The sequence below is a fragment of the Symphalangus syndactylus genome, chromosome 4, assembly GCF_028878055.3.
Source record: "Symphalangus syndactylus isolate Jambi chromosome 4, NHGRI_mSymSyn1-v2.1_pri, whole genome shotgun sequence".
Classification (NCBI taxonomy): Eukaryota; Metazoa; Chordata; class Mammalia; order Primates; family Hylobatidae; genus Symphalangus; species Symphalangus syndactylus.
The window spans coordinates 128,798,810-128,816,472 of NC_072426.2; positions in this window are offsets into that span (position 1 = coordinate 128,798,810).

Genomic DNA, 17,663 nt, shown 5'->3' on the forward strand with positions numbered 1-17,663 from the left:
TATAGAGTTCTGGTGAATATATAGTGTGTAGTGCTCCTAGGAAAATAGTAGTAGTTAGGGCATTTATTATGATAATATTCATATATTCTGCTATAAAGAAGAGGGCAAATGACCCTGTGGCATATTCGATGTTGAAGCCTGAGACTAACTCCGACTCTCCTGCTAGATCAAAAGGTGCTCGGTTAGTTTCTGCTAGTGTGGAGATGAATCATATTATGGCTAGGGGCCACAATGGTAGGAGCAGTCAGAGGAATTCTTGCATTGTGATGAGTGTGTATAAGTTAAATGAGCCGCTTATCAGTAGAAGTGATAGCAGGATAATGGCTAGGGTGACCTTATATGAAATTGTCTGGGCCACAGCTTGTAACGCACTGATTAGTGCATATTTTGAATTAGATGCTCATTGTGATCATAGAATAGACGGCTAGGCTTGATGTTGCTAGTATAAATAGGAGGCCTATATTAAAATTAATTAGACGATCTGGTATAGGGAAGGGAGTTCATAAGAGGAGAGCAATGGAAAGGGCTGGTGTTGAAGCAATAATATAAAGGGTAATAGTAGATGTTGAGGGCCATAAGGGTTCTTTGGTGAAAAGTTTTATTCCATCAGTGAATGGTTGAAGCAGCCCATAGGGACCTACAATTTGGGGTCGTTTGCATAGTTGTGTATAGCCTAAGATTTTTCATTTGATGAGTGTAAGGAACGCTATAGCAATAAGAGTGGAGATAATAAGTAGGAGAAGATTAATTATGGGCATATTGTTAAGAAGAGGAGTTGAACCTCTGATTATAAAATTTTAAGTTTTATGCAATTACCAGGCTCTGCCATCTTAACAAACCCTGTTCCTGGGTAGGGTGTGTGATGGTTTGTTAGATTGAGATAGCATCATTTATGAGGCAAGGGTGCTTTATGAAGTGGGCCCTATTTTGTCCTTTTGTACTAGGAGAAATGTTAAATAGATAGAAACCAACCTGGATTACTCCAGTCTGACCTCAGATCAGGTAGGACTTTAATCATTGAACAAACAAACCCTTAATAGCAGCTACACCATTAGGATATCCTGATCCGACATCGAGGTCATAAACCCTATTGTTGATGTCGACTGTAGAATAGGATTGTGCTGTTTTCCCTAGGATAACTTACTCCTTTGATCAAATTAATTGAGTCAATGTATGTTAACTCGCTTAGACTAGTGCGGTCTTAGTTTAGGTTGTTTGGAGGTTGATTTATGCTCCGGGGTCACCCCAACCAACATTTTTAATGCAGGGATAGTAGGCTAGGGCCTGTAGGCTTGTTTGAGTTTTTATTTGTATTAATGAATTAAAGCTCCATAGCGTCTTCTCGTCTTATTTTTTTATATCCACCTCTTCACAGATAGGTCAATTTCACTGATTAAAAGTAAGAGACAGCTGAACCCTCACGTAGCAATTCATACAAGTCCCTATTTAGGGAACAAGTGATTATGCTACCTTTGCACGGTCAGGATACCGTGGCTGTTGAACATATGTCACTGGGCAGGCAGTGCCTCTAATACCGGTAATGCTAGAGGTGATGTTTTTGGTAAACAGGCGGGGTAAGATTTGCTGAGTTCCTTTTACTTTTTGTAAACTTTCCTTAGAGCATGCCTTTGTTAACTGTGAATAATAGGGTGCTTATTATATCATTTATTAATATTAGGCTGTTAACTGTCAGTGGGTTATTCTGTTCTGATGTAAGCTTATGCAATGGAGAATGTCTTCATGTTACTTATATTAACATTATTGCTTCTATTAAGTAATAGATTAGTCCAATGTGATGTTATGAGTTCAGTAGAGTGATTAGAATTTAAGATAGTTAGATGTTGAGCTTAAATGCTTTCTTAATTGGTGGTTGCTTTTGGGCCAACTATGGTGGTAATATTTTTTACTCTCTGTAGTAAGGTTGTTTCCTAGGGTCTAAAGACCTGTCCCTCTTTAGACTGACAGTTAAACTTACTGGGAAATTAAGTAACTCTGTAGGTAAGTTTAAAGTTGAACTAAGATTCTATCTTGGACAACCAGCTATCACCAGGCTTGGTAGGCTTGTCACCGCTGCTCATGAATCTTCCCACTATTTTGCCACATAGGTGAGTGTGCTCTTTCAGCTATTCTTGGGTAGCTCGTCTGGTTTTGGGGGACTTGGCTATAGTTCTCTGTGTAAAGTATTTCTAGTTAATACATTATGCAGAAAGTATACGGGCTTGTCTTTGCTTTTTAGTGCTTGATATAGTTCTTTCATCTTTCCCTTACGGTACTATGTCTATTGCACCAGGGTAAAAATTTCTATCACCGAAACTTTTTTCTAAGGTAAATCGTTTGGTTAAGATAGTTTAATAATATTTTTAGCGAGGTTTGGGGCTAGAGTTAGCTCAGTGATCAGGTCACAATGAAATCTTCCAAGTGTAAGCCGGATGCTTTGGTTTAAGCTACACTTTGGTTTGTCCAAGCACACTTCCCAGTATGCTTACCATGTTACAACTTATCTCCTCTATATGTGCATAGAAAACTATTAGTAATAGTGATTTCTAGAGTAATATTTGAGGAGGGTGACGGGCGGTGTGTGCGTGCTTCATGGCTTGGTTTACTGCTAAATCCTCCTTGAGCCCTTAGATTTCATAAAGGTTGTTGTGAGATTTTCTGGACATAGAAAATGTAGCCCATTTCATGCCACCTCATGGGCTACACCTTGACCTAACGTTTTTATGTGTGTAGTTGTGCTTACTTTGTGACCTTTTCAGGGTTTGCTGAAGATGGAGGGTATATAGGCTAGGGGCAAGAGGTGGTGAGGAGCATCAGGGTTTATCGATTATAGAACAGGCTCCTCTAGAGGGATATAAAGCACCGCCAAGTCCTTTGAGTTTTAAGCTGTTGCTTGTAATACTCTGGTGAATGGTTTTGTTAATATAACTATTAGAGTTTAGGACTAAGCACAGTGGGGTATCTAATCCAAGTTTGGATTTTAGCTATTGTGTCTTCAGGATATTAAAGCCACTTTCGTAGTATATTTTATTTCAGCTGGAGTTTTTTACAGCTTAGATGGAGCTTAGCTTTATTGAGGGTAGACCTTAAACACTCTTTACGCCAAGTTCTATTAGCTTGAGTTAATCTTATGGCTGCAGTGGCTGGCACAAAATTAACCAACCCTAAATATTAGTATGGCTTGGTCAAACTTTCGTTTATTACTAAGGATTTATCACTGCTGTTTCCCGTGGGGGTATGGTTGAGCAAAGTGTTTTGAGCTGCATTCGTGCATGCTTGATACCTGCCCCTTTTGATCCGGTGATCTAGAGGGCATTTTCACTGGGGTGGGGATGCTTGCATGTGTAATCCTACTAAGAGCTAATGAAAAGGCATCTGTTTACCTACTAAAAGACATCTTGGTTGCTTTGATGTTTTTGCAAAAATTATAAATAAAGCTACTAAAAACATCCATGTGCAGGTTTTTGTGTGGATACATAGTAATTTTTAAGAGTGTAAAATTGTCAAAAATTAATCAAAACTTGTAAGAGACATTGATCTAGTATGTCTATTGTCCCAGGTAACACTTGTATTTTACAGCCTTCTTTCCTTTTTTTGAACCAAAGTAGAGGATTTGGTGGGTCTCTCAAGCATCATGACCAAGGACATGAGGGAAGTAGATTTTATTAATGAAGATGTTCATATTTATCTGAAGCATTTTTTTTTCTGCATTTTGTGCTGAAGCATAAAATGACTGTGGGAGGAAGCCCTTTTCCCTTGAACTAAACCTCAGGAATGCCAATGATCTGTGATAAACACCCGATTTGCCTGTCCTTCTTGTAGCTTCCAGAATGAGAACAGAAAAGCTAGAACCGGAAAGAGACTCAGCAGATACCCACCCCACCTCATTTGTTTTGTAAATATAGGAACTGCAATCCAGAAAGGCTATGTGCTTCCTGTAAAGTCACATGACGAAGTTGGCACATCTCAATGGGAACCCAGTTTTGCTGACCCACTGCCTCTTCCTTTTGTACCGTATGCCTTGAAATAGCTTTTGTTTTAAAATTGCATGATTGCTTTCTGACTTTATAATGGTGTTGACCTTAATCTCATTGCAATTAAATGACTTCTTCTTTCACATGATTCCTTGTGGTTAGAATTACACACAATTACTGCAGTACAGCATAAATTCCAGAGCTACTGTTAACTTGAAATGATGAGTAAGTACAGGATGACCTTTGCTGATCAAATATAGAAACAGAAGAGGTACCCCAGATGGTGAAGAGGGTAAAGTTGCTCAACATATTCATGTGTATCTATGTATGTTCAGGCCTGCAAACTGTGCAAGCTGTGGGGGTCACTGTGAGTTCACATGTTTGATTAACTTATACAACTTTTACCTTGACTCTCTTTTTATTTTTTTATTTTTTATTTTTTATTTTTTTTTTTTTGAGACAGAGTCTCGCTCTGTCGCCCGGGCTGGAGTGCAGTGGCGCAATCTCGGCTCACTGCAAGCTCCGCCTCCCGGGTTCATGCCATTCTCCTGCCTCAGCCTCCGAGTAGCTGGGACTACAGGCGCCCGCCACCGCGCCCGGCTAATTTTTTGTATTTTTTTTTTTTTAGTAGAGACGGGGTTTCACCGTGGTCTCGATCTCGTGACCTCGTGATCCGCCCGCCTCGGCCTCCCAAAGTGCTGGGATTACAAGCGTGAGCCACCGCGCCCGGCCTATTTTTTTATTTTTTTTTGAGACGGAGTCTCGCTCTGTCACCCAGGCCAGAATGCAGTGGTGCAGTCTTGGCTCACTGCAACCTCCACCTCCCGGGTTCAAGCAATTCTCCTACTTCAGCCTCCCGAGTAGCTGGGGGAGTACAGGTGCATGCCACCACACCTGGCTAATTTTTTGTATTTTTAGTAGAGATGGGGTTTCACCGTGTTAGCCAGGATGGTCTTGATCTCCTGACCTTGTGAGCTTCCCGCCTTGGCCTCCCAAAGTGCTGGGATACCTTGACTCTTAACTTTTCCATTTCCTTTCTTATTTTTCTTCCATGACACAATAAAGACTAAAATATAAATCCTCTGCAGAAGCTATATCACATAAAGCACATGTGTTATTCTTGAAAAATTATGCAATTTTTATCATTGAGAATAGTATGTTGAAAATAAACTCATTTGGTTAAAATAGGGATAATCAATTTAGTTGAAGATTTCTTTCTATACAAACCAATTTTGTTGTCTTATGGTCACAAATTGGATTTCTAACTTGGAGCAAATTCTCACAGTCATGTAATTGATCATAAAGTAAATTTGAAAAGTGAGAAAAATTAGAATGCATCTAATGCTATAACTAGAAACAAACTCAGAAATATATCTCCCGGTGTTTTATGACCATAGTAAAAGCTCTGTGCACATGCGACTGAGTGTAACCATTAGGCAAATGTTGAGGATGCAACACTAAATGATATGCACATTTGACAATCCAACATTTGGTTTCATTGGTATTAACTATCAAATAATTTAACTCAGAAGATAAGTTTACTTTGAAAATTAAAAATCCCAATGTCTTGTGGGCATGTGTGTGCATGTGTGAGTGTGCAGTGTGTATACTGGAAAATTGCCAGTGTTTCACTGTATGTTCTCAAAAACCAGTTATTTTGAATAGTCGAAAAAAAGCATCCCTGCACCTCCAGGTAGTCTACTGATCTTATTATTATACTGCATCTGATAAATCACTTGGTGCTATTGTGGGCACAAGTATATAAAAAAAACTGGCACTCCTCCTACCTTCCTTTGCCAACACATAAATACCCATAGAAACTCAATATTATCTTAGGATGAAGACCAACACATTTTCTCTGAGATTATTTATACTACTTATATGGCCAAAATTTTTTTTTTGATAAATATCCTTGGTTATTTTTAGTGATCAAGAGGCTCACTCTGTTCTCTACAGAAATTCTCTCTTCAGAGCTCTGATATCTCTGGTGGGTTTCTCATACACTGAAATGGGGCAGTAACACTTTTTCCCATTAGCGGAGTTCAGTATAAGGCTATTGCATCTGGACCCCATTGTAGAAGGATCAGTTATCCAGATGACAAATGTACCGTTTTATAAGGCAGTCTCCCTCAGAGTTTTCACTAAAGATAGAGTTATAGAGATGCTTTGAGTACCAGTTATTTATGCTTTTCTTTCTGTGTTTCTTCATCAATAATTATGTATGTCTATATTTAATATTAATGAAGGTGTACCGTTTCATTTTCCTTTTTTTGGAGACAAAGTCTTACTTTGTCACCCAGGCTGGAGTGCAGTAGTGGCTCAACCCCGGCTCACTACAACCTCCACCTCCCAGGCTCAAGTGATCCTCCTACCTCAGCCTCCTGAGCAGCTGGGACTACAGGCACACAGCACCATGCCTGGCTAATTTTTTGTATTTTTGGTAGAGATGGGGTTTCACCATGTTGCCCAGGCTGGGCTCGAACTCCTGAGCTCAAGTGATCCACCTGCCTTGGCCTCCCAAAGTGCTGGGATTACAGGTGTGAGCCACCACGCCCAGCCTGAAGGTGTGTAATTTCTACAAGGACCAGAAAATGATGCATCCAGCCTATTGGGTGGTTGTATCCAAGACTATGCTCTTTCAATCAGTGAAATTATTGTTTAGGGTCTTCAGAACTCTTAAACACATCAATAAACTTGAAGATAAATACAACATTAAAATGAATTATAAAATTTTTATCCTTTTTCATTCATCCAAGTATTTACTGTCCACTTACTTTGGGATAATTACTGTTATAGGCACTACAGATCAAATATAGATTTTTTTTAAAAGACATGGTCTCTGCTCTCAAGGAGCTGACAGTCTAATAAAATTCAGAGGCCCCCATGGCTAGGAATCAAGCTTGTCAGACTGCTTGGTTAGCTTTTTAGTTCGTGTTTTGGGGAATTATCTTAATACTTTGACTATATCAAGGCTTAGTTAGAAGAGGTATCTTGGATCAGGAAGAGTAAAGAAGACTGAATCAGTGCATTTATTTTATAATTTACCAAGGTCTAGCCCTATCAATATTCTCACTACTGTCTTTGCCCTAAAGTTGGTCAGAAGATATTAAAAGCCAGAGGATAGAAATATATACATATACATGTATACAGCTGTACTCCACTCAGGACACAATTGTAAGAGGATATAATTCCATCTGTAAAACTATTTTCTTCAGAAAAGCAAGACAACACATTCACTGAAGGTCTTTGACATAAAAAAGAAGTCCTCTGAGGAAAGTTTGATGGTCTGTAATATTTTTATTCCCTGTTTGAAAGCTATTATAGCAGTCCCAAACAGGTCCCAAAAGGAGGAGGAACAACGACTTAAGTATCACCATTGCTACAGCAGAGACACATATGAATACCATTCACAGTATTTAGCCTAAAGAACCATGGCATGTGTTTCTTCCCTCTCTAGCCCCACCCATGTCCACCTCTTCTTTGTGGCTATCAATCTTCCTTAACGCAATCGTTTAGGTAAAATGAGCTGCTTTGCAGCTCCACATGTTGGTGTTTACAGCTCTTTATGAGCCAATAGGATAAATATCTATGGACACTGCAATATCTCTGCTTGGATGGACATTGATGATATTGAAGAAAACGGTAAGTTATTGAGGGGAAATCAATCATGTGTACATATATGTTGATGTCTTGCTGAAGTGAAATCATTAGGCAAGAAGTGAATAAACACCAGTACTCCCTTTATGCTTCTAGACTTTGCGTAAAATGAAGCGGGGTGATAATAGTGGCAGTAGTAGTGTCCAGGAGGAAGGGAAGAAGGAAAGATCAGACAATGGTTTTAATAAGACAAGCAACAGTTTCACAGAGAGCATATGCTTACTCAACGGGGAATCATTGTTAGGTTTAGATTCCAGGCAAAAAAATTATCTTCCCTCCAAAAGGCTGTGGAATAATCATGAACACCTCCATCCTCTCCTCTCACACCATCTCAATGCAGAGACTCTGTTCTTGGGAACCTGGGGAGCCTGCAACTCAGGCTCTCCAAATATTGGGCTTCAAGGAACACAGGACCTCTTGAAATTATAGTCAAAATATGTGTGTGTGAATGTGCATTTTCTACTGAAAAGGTTTATAAGTTTCATTAACTTCTCACAAAACACTCTGAGTCTCAAAGTTCAAAACTACTGCTATTGATAAAACATTGCTTTCAGAGAACACAGATATAAAAAGGATTCAGTAGGGATCAGGAGTAGTACAATATTACCTAACCTGATATTTTCAGAATATAATTTCCACAGAAATCACTGGATAAAGAGAAATTACTTAGAGACTGCCCTTTGCACAAAACATAAACAACTCCTTAAACGCCATACTAAGAGTTCTCAAGCTGGAAGTAGTTACCTTAGAGCAATGGTCATGAGACGAGCAATTTGGAGCCTAGAAAATTAGATTTAAAGTTGCCAGATCATTGAGTCCCTTAGTGGCTCTTCATCTGTGTGTGTGTGTGTGTGTGTGTGTGTGTGTGTGTTTCTGTTTTGAGACAGAGTTTCGCTCAGTCGCCCTGGCTGGAGTGCAATGGCTTGACCTTGGCTCACTGCAACCTCCTCCTCCTGTGGTCAAATGATTCTCCTGCCTCAGCCTCCTGAGTAGCTGGGATTACAGGCACCCACCAACATGCCCGACTAATTTTTGTATTTTTAGTAGTAATAGGGTTTCACCATGTTGGGCAGGCTGGTCTTGAACTCCTGACCTCAGGTGGTCCACCCATCTCAGCCTCCCAAAGTGCTGGGATTACAGGTGTGAGTGACCATGCCTGGCCATTTTTGAGTTTTAAGCTATCACTTGTTGGGCACCTACCATATGCCAGTAATTGAACTAGACACTGTATGTACATTAATTTACACATTTCATTTTCATGTGTAACACAATGTTTAATAAGCTTGTCCCTAATTCTTGAGTGTTTTTCCAGAGACCCTAAAAGCCAAGAATAAGCAAACAATCAATGGCAAGCACTTCCAGAGCACAAAGCAAGGTGCTGGTTCACTGATACCAGACTACAAAACAGTAAAAGCAAGTTTTCATCAGCCAATCACTCACCTCCAACCTTTATAAGAGAGCTAAAGAGGCCAGTGATTTTGGTGGGGATCATTTCGGAGTGAGGTGCTGATGTGCCTTTGACTTTCCTTGACTCACCACCACCCCTCCCCATAGAGGAAGATGGTGGAGATCTTCACTCTCACTTGTACCAAGTGACAAAGAGAGGCTTCAGGAACATTCCCTAGAGGGTTTAGCATGTGTTTCGTAAGGCTGGGGAGATCCAGGCTGAGGCTATTCTTGCTAGGAGAAATCTAAGGTAGGAGTCTGTCTGTAGCAGAAAGATCAAGGGGATGTGGTACGGAGAGCAAGCCACACTTCTATTCATGGCATGGATCTTTGCCATGGACCAATTGTGGGGTTTATGGAAGAGAGGTAGCCTGGGGTTGTTTGGACAGGGATTCTACCTGAGAGGACTATCTGGAGATGTGATAAATATCACAGAGGAAAGAATCCCCAGAAGCTCAAGTGTTGAATGGAGAACCGTAAATGCCCTTATAGAGTAGAGGCATGGCCTGCCACACTAGAAGTGCATTCTTATGTCCTCAGTGTGGAATCTGAGAGTCCACTTTGGACAACATGTCTAATGGCCAATACCACTTGACAACTGTATCCATCAGGTGAGACATGTTTCTCTCTTATCTTTCTTATCTCTCTTCTACATACCATGTTGGAATATACCAAAGCACTATCACATAATTAGGGAAGGAGGTAAGGCAAGAAAAAAAAAGCCCACTTTGCCCTCTTTTTGTATGTAGGCTTTCACTCTTGCAGCAGGTTTGAGTTGGTGCTGGAGAGAAGAGTAATTAGACAAGAGCTGAAGGCTTGTTATTGTGGTGGATAAACTAGATCGGACTTTTAGATCATCTAAAAATAATGTGACTATATACCCTGATTTGCATAGGCCAACTTTGATTTCACCTGATGCCCTTGTATAGATAATAAATAGCCATCCTTTCACTTTCAACAATGAGATGATTTGGATGATAATTTATATGGTCACTCAATCCAAGAGCGATTCTGAAATTTATGGTACCTGATTGGAAATTTCATCCACTGATGGGAGAAACAAGTGAATATTCCAGTTACAAAGTGGAGATGGTAGGAAAGGCTTGTTTGTTTTTTATACATAAAGAAATGTAAGAGGACACTGAGTGAGAACAAAGGGGGAAATATGGTCATAGTGTATCATTAGAAAATATTTACAGTAAACTTTATAATTGTCTTTCTAGATTGCAAATGCAGTCCTCCTCAAGAGACAGTTTTTATGTCTTGATCTTATCTCTAGGTAAATATTATTTTCTATGGTTACATAGAGATATCAAGATCTATTGGAAACTCTTGATCATTACAATCAAGATTCTGGTGACCAAAATGGACAAAATCATGTAAGCAGATTGTGTTACACAATTTTTATCTACAGGAGTTATTTCTATCCAGATGCATTTTTCATTACATAAGAAGACAAGAAAACCGAGAAAAACTCTAAAAAATAAATTCTTGCTCAGCTAAATTATGCTTAGAAAATATTCTGTCATTTCAACTAAAAATATCTTGGTTTTTATGTATGGCTCTTTCCCTGAAAATGACATTAAAAAATCATGGGAAATATATAAATATTTTAGTTGTATATTGCATAGTAAAAGTACAATTTATCATAGAAACCACTCACTTCTATCAAAATAGTCTAAGGAAACAGGTGTAGAATAGATTATATTCCATTTAAAACACTACTTGCTTTATTGTTTTTAAATAGGCTTATGTGAAACTGCACCCGCTGGGAAAAAATGAAATCAGAATGAATCATACATCCAAAGGTCATTGATCTAAAAATATAGGTCTTGTAAAATGAATAAACATATTCTATTTTGTGAAAGCGTCAAGTGAGAGGATTTTAAGATCCTTCCAAATCATTTAAATCTCCCAGGTTGTTAATTAATTTATCAGTAACAGAGAAGGCAGCCACTCTAGTGCCCTGTCCTCCTGGGGAAGCAGAGTAGATAAAAGGTGATCCTGCTGAGGAAGGATAGAGATCAAAGGCCTTAACCTCTCCCCGGGAGAGAGAGAGAAGCATATGTGCAAAACAGACAGGAAAGCTCAGCCCTAACTCTTGATTGCTTCCATTGAAAGCAGACTTAGTAGGAAATACTGCCTATGATGATGAGAAGCATGAAAACAGAACTAGTATTTGTTGTCCTCCAAACATTAAACAAAATTCTGAAAAGAAATGAAAAACAGACATTTCTCATGTAGAGCCTTCCACAGTTTTTATGCAGAGGGAGAATGATATTAAGATTACCAGGGATTTACCTGTGTTGCTGGAGGGAGCTAACAGGAATATACTATTTGCCAAGTGTATTTTTCTTTTTAAATTTTTTAAACTGAGCCCTTAATCAGCAGACAACTTTCTTTGATAAGTATTAGAAGGTACATAAGGCTGGGCGCGGTGGCTCACACCTGTAATCCCAGCACTTTGGTCAGACAAGGCAGGCGGATCATGAGGTCAGGAGATCGAGACCATCCTGGCTAACACGGTGAAACCCCGTCTCTACTAAAAATACAAAAAATTAGCTGGGTATGGTGGCACGCACCTGTAATCCCAGTTACTCGGGAGGCTGAGGCAGGAGAACCACTTGAATCTGGGAGGCAGAGGTTGTAGTGAGCCAAGATCACGCCACTGCACTCCAGCCTGGGTGACAGTGCGAGACTCTAGTCATAAAAAAAAAAAAAAAGGTATATAAGATGTATATTGAAACCCCGTCCCTACTAAAAATACAAAAAATCAGCTGAGTATGGTGGCACGCACCTGTAATCCCAGTTACTCGGGAGGCTGAGGCAGGAGAACCGCTTGAATCTGGGAGGCAGAGGTTGTAGTGAGCCAAGATCACGCCACTGCACTCCAGCCTGGGTGACAGTGCGAGACTCTAGTCATAAAAAAAAAAAAAAAGGTATATAAGATGTATATTGTCGAGTTTTGGATAGCTTGATGTAAATAGCTGCCTTGCCTCACTGAGACCTTTTTTTATAGTGGTGCTTTGGTGTGAGAAAATAAAGAAAAAAGTGTTCTAATTGTGTTTCGATAATACTGCTTATTGGTGAATAAATACACATATTTACAGTGGAGTAATCAACAGTCGGGGCAGTGAGATCTGTACACCCTGGATGCAGGCTATTTCAGGATATGCTGTCATTAGAGAATTAAAAACAATAATAAAACAAATAAAAGCCAGGGTGACTTTTATTACCACTACGTGCTGGTAATCATAAACGTTAACAGTAATAAAATACTCTTCCCGGCCAGACTGAACCCCTCCCTCCACTGACTTCTTCACGCCAGGGGATGTGCGTACATGTTTCTGTGTGTGGGTGTGTGCATATTTCTATATATGAAAATCTGCAGGCACACTGACATATAATGGCCCACGTAGAGATCTCATTTTGTTAAGAAGGAGCTTATTCACACGTAAAATGCTAGAATGATCCTCTAATGTTCAAGTATAACCTGGTCCAGGACTCAACACTAGCTTGCCACAAAAGCTTGTTATGTCATTGAAAAGCTAACTTTTTAAAAATGATTTTTTTTAAAGAAAGTCTCTTTATAGCGTTGATATCTTAACCATGAGCTAAATCTCCATTTAGTACTTGAAATCATGCAGGATCACGGATGCAAACTAATTTTCCCAGTGTCACACATTTAGTAAATGGTAAGGAAGGAAATTGAATTCAGGTCATCTGAATTTAATACTTTACTATGCTTCTAATAAAATATGATTATTTCGGCAAAGTGTTTTGTTTTCCCAAACTCAGTAAATGATTTCTTTTTATTTAAATCTTACTAACTCTTAAATTAATAAAGGTAGCTATTTAAAATTCACCTAGATTTCTTTGACTTATATTGAATCAAGAAAAAAACTATGTTTAAATTAATTTTATTTAAATTCTTTTTAAAAAATTTCCTCTAAAAAAAATGGGATACATGTGCAGAACGTGTAGACTTGTTACATAGCTATATGTGTGCTGCGGTGGTTTGCTGCACCTATTGGCCCATCCTTACAGATAGAAGAATCAATATTGTGAAAATGGCCATACTTCCCAAAGTAATTTATAGATTCAATGCTATTCCTGTCAAACTACCATTGACATTCTTCACAGAAATAGAAAAAACGATTTTAAATTTCATATGGAATCAAAGAAGGCCCTGTATAGCCAAGACAATCCTAAGCAGAAAGAACAAAGCTGTAGCATTACACTACCTGACTTCAAACTATGCTACAAGGTTACAGTAACCAAAACAGCATGGTACTGGTACCAAAACACATATATAGACCAATGGAGCAAAACAGAGACCTCCGAAATAACACCACACATCTACAACCATCTGATCTTTGAGAAACATGACAAAAACAAGCAATGGGGAAAGGATCTCCTATTCAGTAAATGGTGCTGGGAAAACTAGCTAGTCATAGGCAGAAAACTAAAACTGGACCCCTCCTTACACCTTACACAAAAATTAACTCAAGATGGACTAAAGATTTTAATGTAAAACCCCAAACCATAAAAACCCCAGAAGAAAACCTAGGTAATACCATTCAGGACATAGGCATGAGTAAAGACTTCATGACGAAAATGCCAAAAGTAATTGCAACAGAAACTAAAATTGACAAATGGGATCTAATTAAACTAAAGAGCGTCTACATAGCAAATTTTACTTAAATTCTAATCCAAGCTTTCTTTGTACATACATGAGGACTATCAAATTGCAGCTCCCCAAAATAACTTGTGATTTGTCTCATTTGTTTATGCAGACATAAAAATAAAATACTCATGATCACAAGTGTTTATACACTTGCATGTATGTATGTGTATATATTTGTGCTGCCTATGATACACCTGATCAGTCAATAGCACATGGGCTGTCAGTCATTAATTTCTATAAAACTGATAAAAAGTAAAGTTCAAGAATCTGCATTTTCACAGATACTGTCAGAGCATAATTTCCAAAATACCTAATTGACAAATACAAATATCTAAAATGTTAAGTAAGGGAAAATTTGTCTTTAATATTGAATTCTTTTTTTGCTATAAAACAGCCCTAATTTAATTAGTTTTAGAATAAACATGGGGATAATTTTGAATGTAATGATAGAAACATTATCTTACATAATCACCCTGATAAATACATTCCATTGTATTCATTGGAATACAATTGACTGATATACAGTTGATGGAGAAAATAGACACATAAGTCTATATCTATATATCATTTTGTTCAGTGCTCTTGCAGGGTGCTGTGGAAACACAAGTGAAGGCCACCTATATCCAACTGGGTGTTGTAGAGTGTAGCCTGAAGTAGATTATGAAAGTGAAGGATTTAGCTAAAGAAAGAAAGGGGGAGTAGAGAAAATGGTGACTCAAGCAGAGCGAAACACCCCAGGTGATGCCATGATGGAACATGAAGAGGCTAAGGAAAGCAAGCTAGTTATATCTAAAACATAGGTTGCAGGGATTAGTGTGGAGGAGTTGATGCTAGATGACAGAGAGTAGACAGATGTAGTGTGTTAACAAAAGAAATTTGAATTTATGTTGCATCTGTGGGGAAATAAGGCAGAAGCTGATAGTATACAACCCGAATCTTTTTTCTTCTTGGGTCATAGCTTGACTGTATTTCAGCCTCACTCAGAACAGGATGTAGCCATATGACTGAGTTCCAGGAATGAAAAGTGGCAGTGATAGGTGCCTCTCCTATGGGGGTCATCTTCTGTCTCATTTGGATGGCAATATTCTGAATAAGCTTGGCTGTCATGTGTTGAAGATGCCAGAGCCTCAATCAGCCTGACTGTTGCCAGTGTAACACTAGATGTAAAAGATGACATTACCAGTGCTTGGGTCATGACAGCTGGGTCTAATTGTTAAAGTAGTTTGAGCAATCCTAAATTGGTAATAAATTGAAGGATTGTAATCTGGGTTGTATTATAATCCGATTTATATTTGAGAGCTATATCTTTGACAGGAAGGATAAGGATGGAAGGAGTCATTTAGAAGGCTACTGTAGATAATCCATATTTGAGATGGTTAGGGCTCAGACCAAGGAAGATGATTAGAGAGTTATATCTATCCTGCCTTTCCCTCCCTTCCTTCCTTCCTTCCTTCCCTTCTTTCTTTCCTAATTTTTTTCCTTTACTTCTTTTTAATTCTGAGATAAGGTTGCCTATATATGCCAAGTAAAAAGGCAATGGCAATTGGGATAAGTGGGAAATTCACAAACCCAAGACCTTTAGCAGGTAAATCTGTAAGAGCTGGTGATTGATTGGGTGTGGTGGATGAATAAGAAGAAATCTAGAATGACTTACAAGCCTCTGGCTTCAGTAATTGGTTAGATACTGTGTAGGCAATTTAGAGAAAAGGCATTCTTAGGAGGAACAGTAAAAATGTTCTATATTAAGCATGTTGACTTTGATTTGGCTGTAAATCACTGAGGAACCAAGGAGGATATGTCTAAAAAATCATTCTATTTGGAGTTCAGGCAGGAGGTCTGGGATGCTGACAATTTTGCACTGTCATTTCTGTATGAAGCAATAAAAACTAGGTGATGAGATGGTACAGGTCCTCAGACTGATGACGGGAAATAAAAATTTTAAGATAAACAGAATAAAAAGAGATGACATCAGAGAGTGAGAAGAAGTGAACAAGGAGGTTAGAAGGAGAGCAAAATAGCATGGTAGTGATCACCAAAACTGAAGAGAGAAGCTCAAGATCCAAAATTCCACAGAGAAATTAAGATAAGGACTAAGAATAATGCATTAGATAATACATCAAGGAGGTTATTGTTGACTTTATAAAGGGCAATTGGAAAGAAATGCTGGTGACAAAGCCTGATTGCAATGTATTGAGCAATGAATGGGTGGAAATGGAAACCAAAAGTACAGATACCCCTTTTAAGCAACTAACAATTGGGCAATAACTACAGAGGGACATTGCATCAAGAAAGATGATGGACTGTTTTTTTTTTTGGCTTTCGATTGAGAACCCATTATCATGATAATACTATAAAAATAAGAGAAAATTTTAAAGATATGGAGGGAGAGATGACACATGATGGAGTGAATCCCTAAACTCATGGGAGGAGAAAGGTGAATAGATGAAACTTGGGCAGGTAGTGCTGCCTCTTCCTCTGCTGAGAGAGAAGAAAGAAGGAACCGTAAGTTTATGCAGACTATGGAGCAAGCCCCCCTTTGATGGTTTATCTTTTCTGTTATATAGAAAATGAAACCCTTTGCTATGAGAGGGAAGGCAATGTAGTAGTGGATTTTGACCTTAAGGACAAAGTTTGGAGAAATGCCCTGAGACTAGTGGGAAAGCACACTGACTAGGACCTAAAGGGAATTGCTAGGTTGCACGAGGGACCCAGGTGGAGTTGGATACCAAGCCTTTTCAGGGGCAACTACCTCCTCTCCTGTGTGATTTTCTTCTACCCTTGGCAGGATAGTTGGGATCCATTGGCAGAACAGTCATCTGATTGCATCAATCCAGGGTTGAGGCTCACAGAGCTTTGTAGATGAAGAATAAGGTAGCAAAATAAGTAAGTAATGATGAGCGAGATCTCTGCTAAAATGTCATGTGTGAATGTAGCTAATAATTTTGGCCTGTAAGTTACATTAGATTGTGTTATATGCAGTGTGGAAATAATGCTTTGGCACATAGTATGGAAATTCAGTATCAAAGAGGCAAAAAAGAAAAGCCTGCCTTAATGATTGACTTCCAGTGTGTGAAACTTGATTTAAGATATAATGGTGTTACCAGTGTATTTTACTACTCTCTTTACAGTCTTTAAGAGCTGTCTTAGACTAACGTTTATCTGCTTAACAGATCTTCCAGAAGACAGCAGTGAATTCCATCCTGACGTGCTGGTTTGTCTTCTTATGAAAACAGCCTAAGTTCTTGAACTTGAAATAGTGATAACATATTTTCACTTTTCACATCTTATGGGTTTTATTTGGCTCCACTTTGCTCTTAGGAGGGGGCAAAGCACCAGAGGGAATACACACATATATTTGAAAATTTTCCTCTTGGCTTTCTTAGCTAACCTACTGCTTATGATGCAAAATCATTGTGTCTGATTTAAAATTGTTAGAGCGCAAAACCTCATAATCATAAGAAACATGGTGCTAAGTTTAAACTGGGAAAGTACTTTACTCTCAGAGAAATATTCTATTTTGTTATCTTAGTAATAATAGAAAGTGACATGTCTTTGCCACTAGCTGACTTTTGCGTGTTGCTTTTCTTGCCAATAGCCACAGGGTTGTATGTTGATCCTGATGGATGGTAACACATATTGGTAATTATGTTGACATGAATTCTCTTGACCCCCTCCCCTTCATCGGTAGAGTGTGGGGTGGGATATTTTTTGTAGTTTTAGCTATGTGCCAAACTAAATATTACGTACTTACTTAATGATTTATGTGAGAGTCTTTTCACATTTGTGCTACGGTGGCTTAATGTTTTTTTGTGTGGAAAAGTATATTTATGAACATATATCTGTATATATGTAGGTAGGTATGTATGCTTTGGGGCTAACATCGTAACATTAACAAATTAGTA